The sequence below is a fragment of the Rhinolophus hipposideros genome, assembly GCF_964194185.1.
Source record: "Rhinolophus hipposideros genome assembly, chromosome: 11".
NCBI lineage: Eukaryota > Metazoa > Chordata > Mammalia > Chiroptera > Rhinolophidae > Rhinolophus > Rhinolophus hipposideros.
The window spans coordinates 69,710,779-69,725,710 of NC_138057.1; the positions used below are offsets into that span (position 1 = coordinate 69,710,779).

Genomic DNA, 14,932 nt, shown 5'->3' on the forward strand with positions numbered 1-14,932 from the left:
TGGTATTTGGAGTCGGATAAGTTCTGAAGATGGGACAAGAGCACAGGATTGTCTCACAGGTCAGCAAATGAGTCCACATATGCTGAACAGCAGCGTGTGCCGTGCAGTCTGTTTTGTGCTTTAGTTTAGACACTTAACCCTCATGTGATACAGTCTTGCTTGTATGAAGATAATTGAGGCGTAGGGAGAGAGAGTGACTTACCTAATAGTGCACAGCTAGCAGGGAAAGAACCAGGATGTAAATCATATCCTGGGACACTAAGTCCAGTTGTCCAGTTGTTTTTTTTTCCATATCTTATTCTGAGTGATCCCCTAATCATATAATTAGTCTCTTACATGGTATTTGGTGACAATATGGGCAAATTTAAAGGATACATTAGACGATGAGCCCCTTCTAGTTTGAATAATGCATGCAAATCACATAGGTAGTACCTCCAGCAGCGATTCTCAAAGGTAGTTTTCTCCAAAATTATTTAAAGACCAAAGAATTGGTTAAACTAGTTAGCATATAGGGTATCCTATCAGACAAGGCAGCCTATGTCCCTGGCATGTATCATGAGCTTTGAAGACAGATACGCAGACCTGAGATGATATTTCATGACCTTTACCACTATGTGTCTTGGAAAAAAATATCTTTTAAATTTCAATGTTCTTAAATGTGAAAGAAGCACAATAGCACCTCTCAGGGTCATTGTGAAGATTGATCACGTAAGTGGAGGTATCCGTGTTTACTCACTAAATGGTAGCTGTAACGAAGGAAAGTGTTCTTTGCATTGTGGATCTGAACTCACTCAGAAATCCCTATTTGTATGTCCTTATACCGTGTTTCCCCCAAAATAAGACCTAGCCGGACCATCAGCTCTAATGCATCTTTTGGAGCAAAAATTAATGTAGTAAAATAAGACCGGGTCTTATCTAACATAATATAGCATAAGACCAGCTAGGTCTTATTTTCGGGGAAACATGATATCTATACAGAAATGTTTTCGGTCCTGATGGTTGTGATCAATATAATCAATAAATACAAATCACTTCAATAAATACATGTTGTTTGTCTACCCAAGTAACGTACTAGTTGGCATTTTCCTTATGCTGTGGTGAAGTTCCCATGTAAATATCCCCTCGGACTTTCTCAACATGAGTCTAAACTAGAAAGGCACAGGTTGCCAAGGCAGGTAGTATACATAAAGTTGAAAACTAGCTTCTATTTCAATAGGCAAAATGTTAACCTTGGACATAAATTGTCCCAGGGGGCATATACTTTTGATGCAACCTATGCATAAGCTAGATTTCTCGTAACATCAGTTATCACCCTCAATTTATTTTATTTAGTATTCACTAAGGTAGGGGAATATGTGAACGTGAGGATAACTGCAGAGGTCCACGGGTCGTGCTGTTCGGTAGAACTTTCACTGATGATTGAAACGTTCTGTGTGCTCTCCCATACTGAATATAGTCTGCATGACTGAGCAACTAAATTTTAAAGTTGTACTTCATTTTAAGATAAATTTAAATAACTATAAGTGGCAAATGGACATTGTATTGAACAGCACAGGTAGCAAGGAGAGGGCATTGTTCTGTTAGGTGACTTGGGTTCTAGTCTTTGCCCTACCACTGCGTATATGACTATCAATACAAAACACTCTTCCAGCAGTGCCTGCTCTGTGTGGGGCTAAGAACCCCTATTCATAGAATCAAAGAGTTTCACAAGGTCCAGGACAAGTTTCACAAGGTCCAGGACCACAAACCAACGGCATTGAAGCCACCAGTGCTGATTCCTGTGCTCATGGCAGACATCACTAATCAATCACCACACTTCTTTCCACTGAGCCAGATGTGGCATTAATACCCTCCTCCACATGAAGTACTAGGGAGTACTTCCCAATAGAGTGCAGCTGGAGTGTGAGAAAGAACTTATGTGCATGTTCTATGCTAAATAGCCTCTACAGTCTCCTAAAATTCCAAATTATTTGGTTGAGTCTAATTTTTTTTTGCATCTTAGAGGAATAGAATCTTATGCAAAAAGGATATGGTGCTTCTGGAAATAGAGCTGAAAATGATTATGAATCTATCATCTGTGAGTTTACTTAAATAGTTTTGAACCTGTTTGTGCACCATGTGGTAGAGGAGCTTTGGACTTAAAATCAGAACAACTGAGTACTTTAAATTGTTTGCTGTGCAAAATCAGTAGCCATTCACGGTATTTAAGCCTCCGTTTCTCCATCTGTAAAATATGGAGAATTAAATGATCTACTGTATCAATTTCACCTGTAGTGAGTCAATGGCAGCAAAGTACTTAACTAAAGAAAAATATTATTAATATGCTGGGAGCTGAAATATGGCTGGTTAGTATTTTTAAGTAGTATAGATGCCCTTTCCCAAAGACTACAACAAACGTTTATTTGGATTATGAGTGTTTTATTTGCAAAAGGCAGTAGGAAAAGAAGGGTTATTCCTGATGATTGTTTATGCATGCATATATACTCAAACACGTCCTTGCTGTTGTACATTTTACATGAAGACATATTGGCATGGGACTATGAAATGCGATAAGTGGAAGAGAACCAGGAAGTAGATGATAAGATGAAAATTGTTGTGGGGCGGACTGGAGTTCAAGTGGTTGGAGCACCGAGCTCCTAAGGCTGAGGTTGCCGGTCCAATTCCCACATGGGTCAGTGAGCTGCACCCTGTACAGCTAAAATTGTGAACAACGGCTCTCCCTGGAGCTGGACTGCTGTGAACAGCCGGAGGCAGTGTGAGCTGTTGTGTGCTGCCCTGGACTGACGTGGGCTGCTGTATGCTGATGTGTGCTACCGGGAGCGGCTGGTGGCCATGCTGGCTGGCAGCCAGCATGAGTGGCCGGCAGCCGAGGAGAGCTGCCATGAGCTGCTATAAATGGCCAAACAACAACCAGCGACCGACTGCCTCAGCCCGGGGGAGCAGCAAGCCTCATAATACCAGCATGAGCCAGGGAGCTGCGCCCTACAACTAGACTGAGAAAACAATGGCCTAAAAAACAGGGTGGGGGAAAAAAAAAAAGGAAGGAAGGAAGGAAGGAAGGAAGGAAGGAAGGAAGGAAGGAAGGAAGGAAGGAAGGAAGGAAAGAAGGAAGGAAGGAAGGAAGGAAGGAAGGAAGGAAGGAAGGAAGGAAGGAAGGAAGGAAGGAAAGAAAGAAAGAAAGAAAGAAAGAAAGAAAGAAAGAAAGAAAGAAAGAAAGAAAGAAAGAAAGAAAGAAAGAAAAAAAGAAAGAAGGAAAATTTTGTGGAGAGTGTTATTTAGAAAGCGCTGAGGGTATCAGCAACTGTGGAAGAGAAGAAAAGGAAATAGGACTGGGATTGAGCAGAGGGAAAGGTCATCCTGTAGTTCAGTCTCCGTGGAACCCCTTAGCCATCCTTATGGGATGTTCTGAAAATACCATGAAGCTCAGAACTGTCCTGAGTTGGAGCCAGAGAGCCAGGCCTTTATGCTCCCATTGGACAAAGGCCAATCCAGGAAAGGAGTACAGCCTTGAGGGAGGAAGTTTTCTTCAGCTGGCTGGGAGCTGCAGTCTGTCTTCTGTCCTCCAGAAGCTGGGAGGGATCTGGATAGTTCTTTTCAGTACCCATCAAATCATCCAATTATGTCTCCTGTTTTTTGAAGTATAAAGGCTCGGCTATCAATGGACCTATCAGTCCAGAGTTCTTGGTATACTAGGACTAGAATCCAAGTCTTCATGCTCCCAAATCAGCGCTTACCCCCCATCTACCCACTCTTCCTAACTTCACTCTATGGATGACTTGACATCAGCACTAATCCTTTTCATGCGTGCTGAGTCTGATTGTACACTTAGCATGGTTAATTAATCACAACTTTCCACAATTAGGTGGACCCAGATGACAAGACTGAGCTGACTGGGCCCTCTGCCCAATGCTTGTCACTTTATCGCCTTGCCTCTTATTGACTCTGTGGTTCATTTTCTGGTAGCAGCTACCCAGTTTCCCCAGTCTTATATAAGACCCAGTCTTATATTATAGTAAAGTATATTAATTTTTGCTCCAAAAGACGCAGTAGAGCTGATTGTCGCGCTAGGTCCTATTTTTGGGGAAACACGGTACTCCAAAAACTTTCTCCACTTCACAACCGCCAAACCCTCTTACCTTATCCTTTTCAGCAACCTCAGTCCAAATGTAACCAATAAAAATCAGCCTCACTCAAAAAGGTCAGAATTCTCTTCCAGAAGTTGTCTCTTCCACCATGGTTCACACTAGAAAAAGTTTAGAGCAGATTTTTTTTTTTTTAAACCATGGCATTATTTTGGGCTAGATCATTATTTTCTGTGTGCAGCTGGTCTTTGCATTATAGGACGTTTATAAGCATCTCTGGCTTCTGTCAATAACACCACCCTCCAGTCGTGACAATACAAAATGTCTCCAGATGTTACTAAATGTACCGGACTGGGCAAAGGGACCCCTGTTTGAGAATCACTCCTACAGAGATCGTCAGACTTAACGTTTCCTATGGCAAAGAAAGACCTCTGCCTCTTTTTCCAAAGCTTTCCCGTCTATTCTGTGCCACCGTCACTGCCTCCTGCTACCTGTTTTCTCCATGTATTTTAAAGATCATATTTAAGAATACGTTTTTAAGAAAATGTCCTACATCCACTTAAAGTCCCCTTCAGTTATCTTTCTCCATCTTACTTTCTTCTTCAGAGTTCAATCTTATCGTGAATGTGTCTGGTTTTTTTCTCTTGTACAAATTTTTATATTATACATATAGATGTGTATGTAAAGAAGACAATAGTGTGCTATAAATATTTAATAAATGCTATTAAATTACACACACAGATAGGTATATCACACTGAAAAATGCTTGTTTTACATTCAACATTATATACTGAGTTCCCTTTTTTATCACGATGCCTGCAGATCTATTTTATTCATTTGAACACACCAAAATCTATGAATTTATTCCCCTCTAGATAAGCATTTAATTTGTTTTTCTTATTTCACCTTTACAAACAATGTGGCAGTGAATATTCTTGTATATGATTTTCTGATATAAACAGAGTCACTTCTCTAAGGGATGGTACCTAGAAATAGACCTGCTAGACATCTTCAACTTGACTATGCAGGTTCCCACTAAAGTGACTGAATAAATCCATACTCCATTCAGTAGTGAATTAAAATGACCATTTCCCCAAATCTTTGGCAACATAACTTAATGTGAATTTAAATAAAAATTGCCTGACTGATGACTGATTTTTTTTTAAATTGAAGGCTGACACACAAAATTATAGACATAAAGATTACTGACCATACTTGTACAGCTTTAGGATTCTTTGCATTGATACCTGAATAACCACCAGAGATCAAAATAGCATTTTTAAGACCCCCCACAAGGTTCCTTAGGTGACTCTTGCTAGTCTATTGGGTATTCTATTGCTGCCACAACAAATTAACTCAAACATAGTGACTGATACAAACAAATTTATTACTTTCCAGCCAGAAGTCAGATCTCCAGTCAGAAGATCTAGTCATCTCACTAGACTAAGATCAAGGTGTTGACAGAACTTCATTGCTTTTTGGAAGCCTTAGCAGATAATCTGTTTCTTGGCTTTTTCCAGATTCTTGAGGCTGCCATGTTCCTGTGGTCATGTGGCCTCTTTCTTCTATCCTTAAAGCCAACGACATCTCATCTCCTTGACTGTTTCCATTGTCACTTCTCTCTCTCTCTGATTCTTTTCTGCCTCCCTCTTCCATTTATAAAAACCCCTGTAGTTACATTAGACCTACCCAGATAATCCAGAGTAATCTCCCTATTTTAAGGTCAGCCAGTTAATTCCACCTGCAAATTTAATTCCCCTTTGCCCCATTACCTGGCATATTCATAGATTCTGGGATTAGTATGAGAATATCATTGGGGAATGATTATCCTGCCTACCACAGGAAGTAGCCACTATTTCTACTTCTGGGTACATAACTTAGTTCTGTCTTCACTTTGATTTGTTTTTCTTTAAGGCATATGAAATCTACATCATGTGTTATTCCTTTGTCTTCTTTCACTCAACATGTTTTTTGGGGTTTTATTTCTATTATCAAGTTTATTTTATTGCTCTATAATATTTATTTGTATATCGTACTTCGTTTATCCACTCTTCTGTCAAAGAGCGTTTAGGTTGTTTAGAGATCTTGTCTATTATGACTAAATCTACAAACATTTCTGCACAAGGTTGTGTGGACAGAGGCACTCATTTCTACAGGGTATACTGTAGACTAGCATTCCTTAGGTATAAGGTAGACATTTCTATTTAACTTTAAGAAACTTCCATCCAATTTTCCAAAATGGTTTTATCATGTTACCCTCCCACCAGCAACATAAGAAAGTTTCAGTTATTCCTCACCATCCTAGTCTATACTTCATATTACCTGTCTTTTTCCAGGTAGTCATTACACCTGATAAAAGGTATCTTTCTGATTGTAAAGGAGCATCTCATTATGGTTTAACTTGCATTTTCCTAAAAAATAATAATTTTAAGTGCCTTTTCATATAACTTCATATAACATAATGCTTGTTTGAATTGTTTGTTCATTTTTTTAAATTGGATTTATAGTTTCATTTTTGATTTGTAGAAGTTTGTTGCATAACCTAGATATGACTCCTTTAACAGATATATGCATTGCAAATATTTACTTCTTGTATGTGGTTTGTCTTTTTTCTTTCTTAATAATGTTGTTTGATAACAAAAGTCTTTAATTTTGAAAAAGACCTTTTTTCTTTATTTTTCTTTGTATGGTCAGAACTTTTTGAATACTATTAAGACATTTTTGTTTACTCAACATTGATTTAAATAAAAGTGTATCCTACATCCCCTTCTAGAAGTTTATGCCCCTCACACATTAGGCCTATGATATATCTTAAATTAGTTTTTATACATTATGTGAGGTAGAGGTCAAGTTTCATTTATTTCTCTGTTGACATCCAGTTGTTCACATGCCACTTTTTGAAAAGATGACATTCTCCAAATCGAATTGCAGTGTGCCATATTTTTTTAAAAATCAAATGACCATATACTTACAGGTGAATTGGTTGTTTAATGTATACGTCCCGAAAAACATAATTGATTAATTTATAGCACCAATTATATTAGTCTTTCTCTTGTGTTAGGGGCCTGGTTCTAATCCTGGTATGATTAATAATTCTACTAAGATTTTTCTCCCATTAATGGTATGCATTCAAACACAATCATTTTATATTTAAGGAGATGGAAACATGACCTTGCGTTCCCAACTGTCAATCTTTTCCTATACATTTTAATGGATGTATCTTGTACTTATCTAGATGTCTTATGATATGAATTTCCTAATAATAAAAAGTTACAAAAATAACATGTGCTGAGTGTGGTGTTTAAACTATGGTGTTCATAGCAATCCAGGGCTTCCTCCAGCACAACTTATAAATACAGATGGATATATAATAATCATTGTCCTATTTACTTGTTTAAATCGTCCTAAGTCAGTTACCAAAATTACACACATTTTACTGATGAATGGTCAATCTCAGGAAGATAAAGATCCTTTCCTAAGATCATAGATCATTAAATGATAGTAAGTTATATATTTTAGGCATAGCATCTTATGATTTTAGGTGGAAGGTACTTAATGTCTATTTTTTTTTTTTAAACTCACTTTCAGTCATCCACACCATTCTAGTGGTCAAGAGGTCTTTCAAAGCTATGCTTGAAAACCTGAGTGACATGTTATTCATCTTCCCAAATGAGAATGCATAAATTGGAAATTAAGACGGTGATCTCTGGTTTAAGATAGGTATGAATATTGGCTCTGTTAAATTAGCTCTGAGTCATTGACTGAGCTATGTAGCATCTCTGAATATCAGTTTCCTTACTAGTTTCAGTGAGAAAAATAATACCTATCTCACAGGGTTATTTTGAGGATCAAATGAGATAATGCCAACCTCTTACCTAGTGGAAATCTCCGCATACAGTAAATTCTAGCACATACTAGTATTATTGTTATTTCATCTTTGGACAGCGTTAACTTTAAAAAAATATGTGAATTAAAATTCATAGGTTTCTATGCCTGTGGGACATTCAGAACACAGCACTGTCTTTCCTTTAATTATTTAAAGCCAGCCACTTACTCCCTTTGAGATTTCTTGTACCTAGGCTTAACTTCCACTTCTTTCAACTTTACTTCAAGTGTTATACTTTTAAGATTATTTGTTACTTCTATCAAATATTGAATGTTTTTTGTTTTTTTTTGGTTTTGTTTTTGTTTTTTTTTTCTAGAATACCCGAAAGGTGAATAGTACAAGATAGGCAACCAAAGAATGTTTGTTGAATGAATGAATGAAGTTCCCATATTCTCTCTGTCATTATCATTTATTATTACTCCATTTAACTTTAAGGACAACATATCTTCCTTATAGAATCATTGAATCTTTCATCATTATAGATTATAGAGATAACATCCACTACTCACTCCCTTAAAGATCATGTACTATTTTTCACATGTTTTAAATGCATATATTCTCTTAAGTAATCATCACAGCCCTCAATTATATCAGATATCATTATTTCTACCTTAAAAAAAAAGGAAGTGATACTGAAATTCTTAGTTTAAGGTCTGAAGCCATGATTATATACATGATTATATAATTTAACTTCTTAAATACAGAACATTATTAACTTCAAGATAAACTATAAGAGATAAAGTAATTCTAGTCACCTCTCTTACAATTATAATGGAGAATTGTTCTGTTCCCTTGGCTAATTTCACAGTTCTTTTCCAGTATTCCTTTTCTCTTCTCATTTCTCTCTCCTGATATGTCCCTCTACACTCTTGACAGGTTGTTATTAGAAACATTTCTGCATATTAACTTGAATTAACTTACTCTATCTCATAAACCAATGTGTGAGTGACAGGTCCTTCAATATACCTGGACACATGAGATGCATCTCATCTCCACCAGTTTATGTGGGTCTGTCATCCTTCATCTCACTATAATCCTAAATCCTTCTTTTTTCTCTCTAGGGGCTGAATATCAACTCAGCCAGCACTTTCAGGACCGTCTTTGCCCCACCTCTGAAAAAAAATCATTGGCATAATCACAAAGAGAACTCAAATGCATTATTACAATTTCTAGTTGGATAATGCTGGACTAATCTTCAAAAGGGGCAGACATCTGATGAGGAATAGTGGAGTATGTTAGGAAGGGCACTGAGTCTGAAGTTAGGAGACCTTGATATGAATCCAAGTTCAGCCTTTCTGTCACTGCGGGATCCTGGGTAAGTTCGGTCACCTCTCGGAGGCTCAGATTCTATATCTCTAAAATGAAATCAAAGAGTGAATGGGGTAAATGATGTGAGAGTATTCTATTTCAAAAAATCATGCCAACCGGAAATTGTAGTGATGAGAGGTGACAAAATACACTGTTAGTATTTGCGTAGATTTCTTAATCTCTTAAATAGGTTTTTTTTCTTAATTTCTTAAATAGGGTTTTTGATTATTTTTTTATCGTCTAATTTACATTCATCCATTAATTTGTTCAAAAATATTAATCAACTAATAAACTATAGAAATTAAAATTAATAGATACAAACAACTCTCATACATAAAAGTAATAAAGAGAAAATATAGTTGAAGAAAGAATAGCATTTATAATTGTGATATAAGCATTGAAAAATAGAAGAATTGATGTAACAACAACAAAAGGAAGCAGAAACTCTAAAATAATACCAAAGAAGAACTCGATTTTCTTTTTCTTTTTTCTTGAATAGAAAAAATACTATTTTACATCCTTCAAGTCTTGCTTAAATTTTTTTTACAGCTGTCAAGTCTTGCTTAAATTTTAGAAACAGGCATTTCTAGTATAGATTGTAAAGGAAATTATGGAAGACTTTAATAAAATTATTTTAAAATTCATTTGGGAGATTAATTATGCAATACTGATTCTGTTATTCTTAAAAGAAAAACTGGAAAGGATTTACGTCACATGAATATTAAAAATATTTCAGAGCTCCAATAAGTAAAATAATATTTTTAGTATCAGAATATAAAAAGAGAAAGGAATTTTAAAATCACAAAACCAAATTTGAAGGTGTACTGTGATTTAGGAAATACAAAAAAAGTATTTGAATCAGTAGAAAAAGGAACAGAAAGAAAAAAGAAAAGAAGAGAGAGGGAGGGATGGAGGGAAAGAGAGAAAGAGAGAAAGAGAGAGAGACACAGAGACAGAGAGAGAGAAAGAGATAAAAAAGAAGGTGTTATTCAATATATGTGGTGTAGCCATGTTTCCTATTTGGGAGAAAAAAGTATCTGCATAGGGGCATCATTAAGTTTTTGCTGAATAGTACGGTATACGGGCAAATGGTGAAACTCCAAATGTCTAGGCAAAGAATGAATGGGTGCAGTAAGTTGAAAAGTTCCTGGAGCTGACAAGACAATGGGAGACATTGAATCAGCCAGGATGAAGAATATGTTTTGGACGTATGGGCCTTTAGTGGATCATCCAGCCAGAAAACACATTAGTGGTGGGGCAAAACTAGCCCTAGAGTAGAAAGTTACTCTATCCCCCATTCAAAATTCTTTTTAAAAAACTGCCTCACTTATAAATATCAGTGTATTCCATGAGAAACTTAATTGCCTAGAAGAACGAAGTCCAATGCTCTTCCAAAAACAACGCTAGGAAATCCAGCATCCATTGAAAGATTAATGTCATGTCAAGAAGCAAGAAAATGTGATACAAAAGCTGGAAGAAGATCAGTAAATTGAAAGAAATCCAGAAATGAGTGAAATAATTGAATTACAAGACGAGGATTTTACAACAGCTATTTCAGATTCATTCAGTGTGCTCAATGACTTCCCGGACAATATGGACACAAAATGGAGGGACATGGAAGACATTAAAAAACAAACAAACAAACAAACAAACAAACAAACAAACAACAAATAGGAAATCTCGAGATGAAAATGAAAACATCATTAATGTTAAAACAAAAAACTTACCTAATGGGGTTAATCACAGCTAAAATATCATGGCAGAGAGTGGGGGCAGACAGAAAAGATCAAATAACTTGAATTCATGGAATAGAAACCATCCAAACATAAGCACAGAGAGGGGGGAAAAACAAGAAAAAATGCACAGTGCCAAAGTGACCTGTTGGACTACATCATGCAGTCTAGTCTAATATACAAGTCTTAAAATGAGAAGAAAGAAAGGTGCAGAAAAAATATTTGAAGAAATGAGTGTTTTCAACATTTTAGGAAAACTATAAACTGACACAACCCAGATGCTCAAAAAACTTAAGAAGATGAAACATAAAGAAAAGTACACCAACAGATATCATAATCAAATTCCAGAAAGCCAATGATGAAGAGAAAATTATTAAAATCAACCAGAGATAAAGATACATAGACAGGAACAAACATAGAATGTCCCCAAACTTCTTTTCTAAATGTTTTCAATCCAGACCATAATATAACAATGTATTTGAAGTGCTGAAAAAAAATATATGGGGGTGCCAAAAAAATGTATATACATTTTAAGAGATGTTAATACTTCGGTCAGCGTTGCTCAAGCAGTAGTTCGCCATAATCAGAAGTATGTGACCCTGATGGTAACCACGTTGAGCATCTCTTGTAATTGCAGAAGTCAAACGTGACTTGCATTCATCTTTTGTTATTGTACTAATATTATATATTAGTACAGTTTTTCCTTTGTTAAAATGTGTATACTTGTTTTTGGCACCCTCTGTATATGTCAACTAAGAATTCAACACCCAGTGAAGACATCTTTGAAAATGAAGTTGAAATACTTTTTTAGACAAGGAAAACTGAGAGCATTTTGTCATTAGCTCATCTGCTCTAAAAGAAATATTAAAGATGTTTTTTAGGCAAAAGGAAATTATTTAACAAAAGCATGAGTCTACACAAAAGAGTGAAACTTACCAGAAAAAATGGGTAAATATTAAAAACAAACCTGGGTTATGTTTTCTCATAATGACAGAGTGCCTTGTATAAGATTAAACGTACAGAAGATAATAGTGCCAAAAACTAGAAACAAATAACTATTTCAAGACATCAGAAAGCAGTCAAAAACAGGAAGAAACTAGACAGGATGTGTCTCTCAAAAAAGGAAAAAACAAATCTTAAAAGCCAGAGGAAAAATGAGACATTATGTATACAGGAGAACAATAATGACCATGAAGGCTGGCATCTTATACAAAAGGAGGGTAAAAGATAAGGGAATGACATCTGAAAAATTCCAAAAGAGAAAAAAATAAAATAAAACATACATAGAAGAGTAGGTTTCAAAAATTAAAACAAAATACATTTTCAGATAAACCACAAAAAACACTCTTGTAGCAGATAACATGCTACAAGAAGTGCTAAAATTCTTCAGACTTGAGGAATACAATGCAATATGTTAATTTGGATCTATTGGACAAAATGAAGAGCACTAGAAATAATCAATATGTAAGTCAATATAAAAATGTTTCTTAACTTCTTTTAAAATCAATTGAGTAAAGTGAAAATAATGTGTGATAGTAGTAACGAATGGAAGAAATCGTAAATGAAATTATACCGCTGTAAGGTTATTATATGTGAAATCACATATAATTAATCAAGTTAAACTGTGAAAAGTGAAAATGCATTTTCTAATAGCAAACTAAATTTCTGTTATTTTATATACAGATCAGTGTATAAGTGGACCCGTACAGTGTAAACCGTATTGTTCAAGAGTTGACTGTGCTCCTAATTCAAGCTCTGTGCCACCTCATCTCTTCATTGTTCAAGATTCAACTCTATCTCTCTCTGATAGATGATGGAAGGATGGATGGATGGATGGAAAGAAATAGATGGTGGTGATGATTGCACGGTAGTGTGAATATACTTAAAGACACTGAACTGTGCACTTAAACATTATAGGATCTAGCTTTCGGGTTTCGGCTCGGAGGAGGCCAAGATGCAACTTCTTCAATAGTCCCAAATACAGGTTCATCCACACCAGCCACCTCTACCAGGCCGCTGAAGTTCAACCCCAATGAAATCAAAGTCATATACCTGAGGTACAGCAGCATGAAAGTCGACGCCATGTCTACCCTAGTCTCCAGGATTGGCTCCCTGGGTCTGTCTCCAAAAAAGGTTGGAGACAGCTAAAGCAACTGGTGATTGGAAGGGTCTGAGGATAACAGTGAAATTGACCATTCAGAAGAGACAGGCCCAGATTGAGGTGGTAGCTTCTGCCTGTGTGATGATCATCAAAGCCCTCAAAGAACCGCCAAGAGACAGAAAAAAGCAAAAAAATATTAAGCATCGTGGAAAGATCACTTTTGATGAGATTGACAGCTGTGGCATCGATCTTTGGCTAGAGAACTCTCTGGAACCATTAAAGAGATCTTGGGGACTCCTCAGTCTGTGGGCTGCAGTGTTGATAGCTGCCACCCTCATGTGACATCACAGATGACATCCACAATGGTGCAGTGGGATGTCCAGCTAGTTAAGGACTACAAAGGAAGATATTTCAAGTAAAGATCATTTGGCAACAACAATAAATAAATAAATAAATAAATAAAAATAAAAAACCTAAACAAAACAAACAACTTTATAGGCTCTATAGGAATAAAGGAAAAACAGAAACAGGGCAAAATAGAATATAAACAGAAAGTGAGTAGATTTAAACATGAACATCGTAATTTAATTGTGTATTAAATATAAGGAAACTAAACAAACAAGGCAGCAATTGTTAGACCGGCGATGGCTCTGTGCTGTTACCAGACACATTCGACACACGAAGACATAGAAAGGTCGAAAGAAAATGGATTGAAATGATTCAGAAATATCCACATGGAAGCTGGGGTGGCTATGTTAGTGTCAGAGCAAAACAAAGTTTAAGACAAAAAGTCTTTCCAGAGATAAAGTAGATCACTCTACAATGTTAGGTATTAATTAACCTTAAATTATAAATTCAAAATGTGTATGCAGTAGTAAGAGAGATTCAAAATGCATGATGAAAAATATGGGAAAAATACATAAAACTTGATCATTGATGAAGACTTAAATATGTTTCTTTTTGTAATTGATAGGAAAATAGACATATTTCAATAAAAACTCCAGGTGATTTGGACAACATTACAAATGAATCTGACATGACTGCAAAAAACACTAATCCAATAACTGCAGGACGTAAATTTTTCTCAAGCGCCCTTGGGAGAGTCGCTGTGAATAGACTCAATGCCAAATCATAAAAAAGAAAAAATTCTGTGGGTTTCAAAGGATACAAGCAATACAGACTATGTTTCCTGACCATAATAGAATTAAATCTTAAGTTTAAAAAAACAAACAAACAATAAAATAGCTGGAAAATTTACAAGTATTTTCAAAGTAGGCAACTCGTTTCTAAATACTATCTGTATGTCAAAAAACAAATCACAAGGCAAATAGAAATTACTTTCAGCTAGATGTTAACAAAAATACAACATATCAAAAATTGCGGGATATAACTAATGCAGTCCTTAAAGGAACATTTGTACTTTTAAATACCACTTAAAGGGGAAAAGTGTTTGAATAATAAAAGTATTTTTGTTCACTGAGAATGTGATATTAACATAGCCAATTTTAAGGAACTTGTGAATAAGCTGCCAGAACTATTATGGGAGTTAGGGAATTTTGCAGGATACAGGTTCAATATACAAAAGAATAGATTTCTAAATCCTAGCAATTAAGAATTGGGCAAGTGACTTTTAAAATATTGCTTGTAATTAGCATCAAAATATGAAATAATTAGGAATGAATGTAATGAAACTGTGGAAGACCTCTACATTAAAAATCAACACACACTGCAGAGAGAAATTATGAACAACCTAATAAATGAAGAGATAAACCCTGACCATAAATTTAAAGATTTAATGTTGTTGAGATAGCCATTCTCCTTA

General features: G+C 35.7%; 1 pseudogene across 1 annotated transcript; it reads left to right on the forward strand.

Annotated features, from left to right (window-relative positions):
• Nucleotides 1–12,199: 12,199 nt before the first annotated feature.
• LOC308505055 (large ribosomal subunit protein uL11-like) lies at nt 12,200–13,501 on the forward strand (annotated as a pseudogene). The gene is made up of 2 exons: nt 12,200–12,229; nt 12,927–13,501. The product of its transcript is annotated as a large ribosomal subunit protein uL11-like (transcript).
• The last annotated feature ends 1,431 nt before the right edge of the window (nt 13,502–14,932 follow it).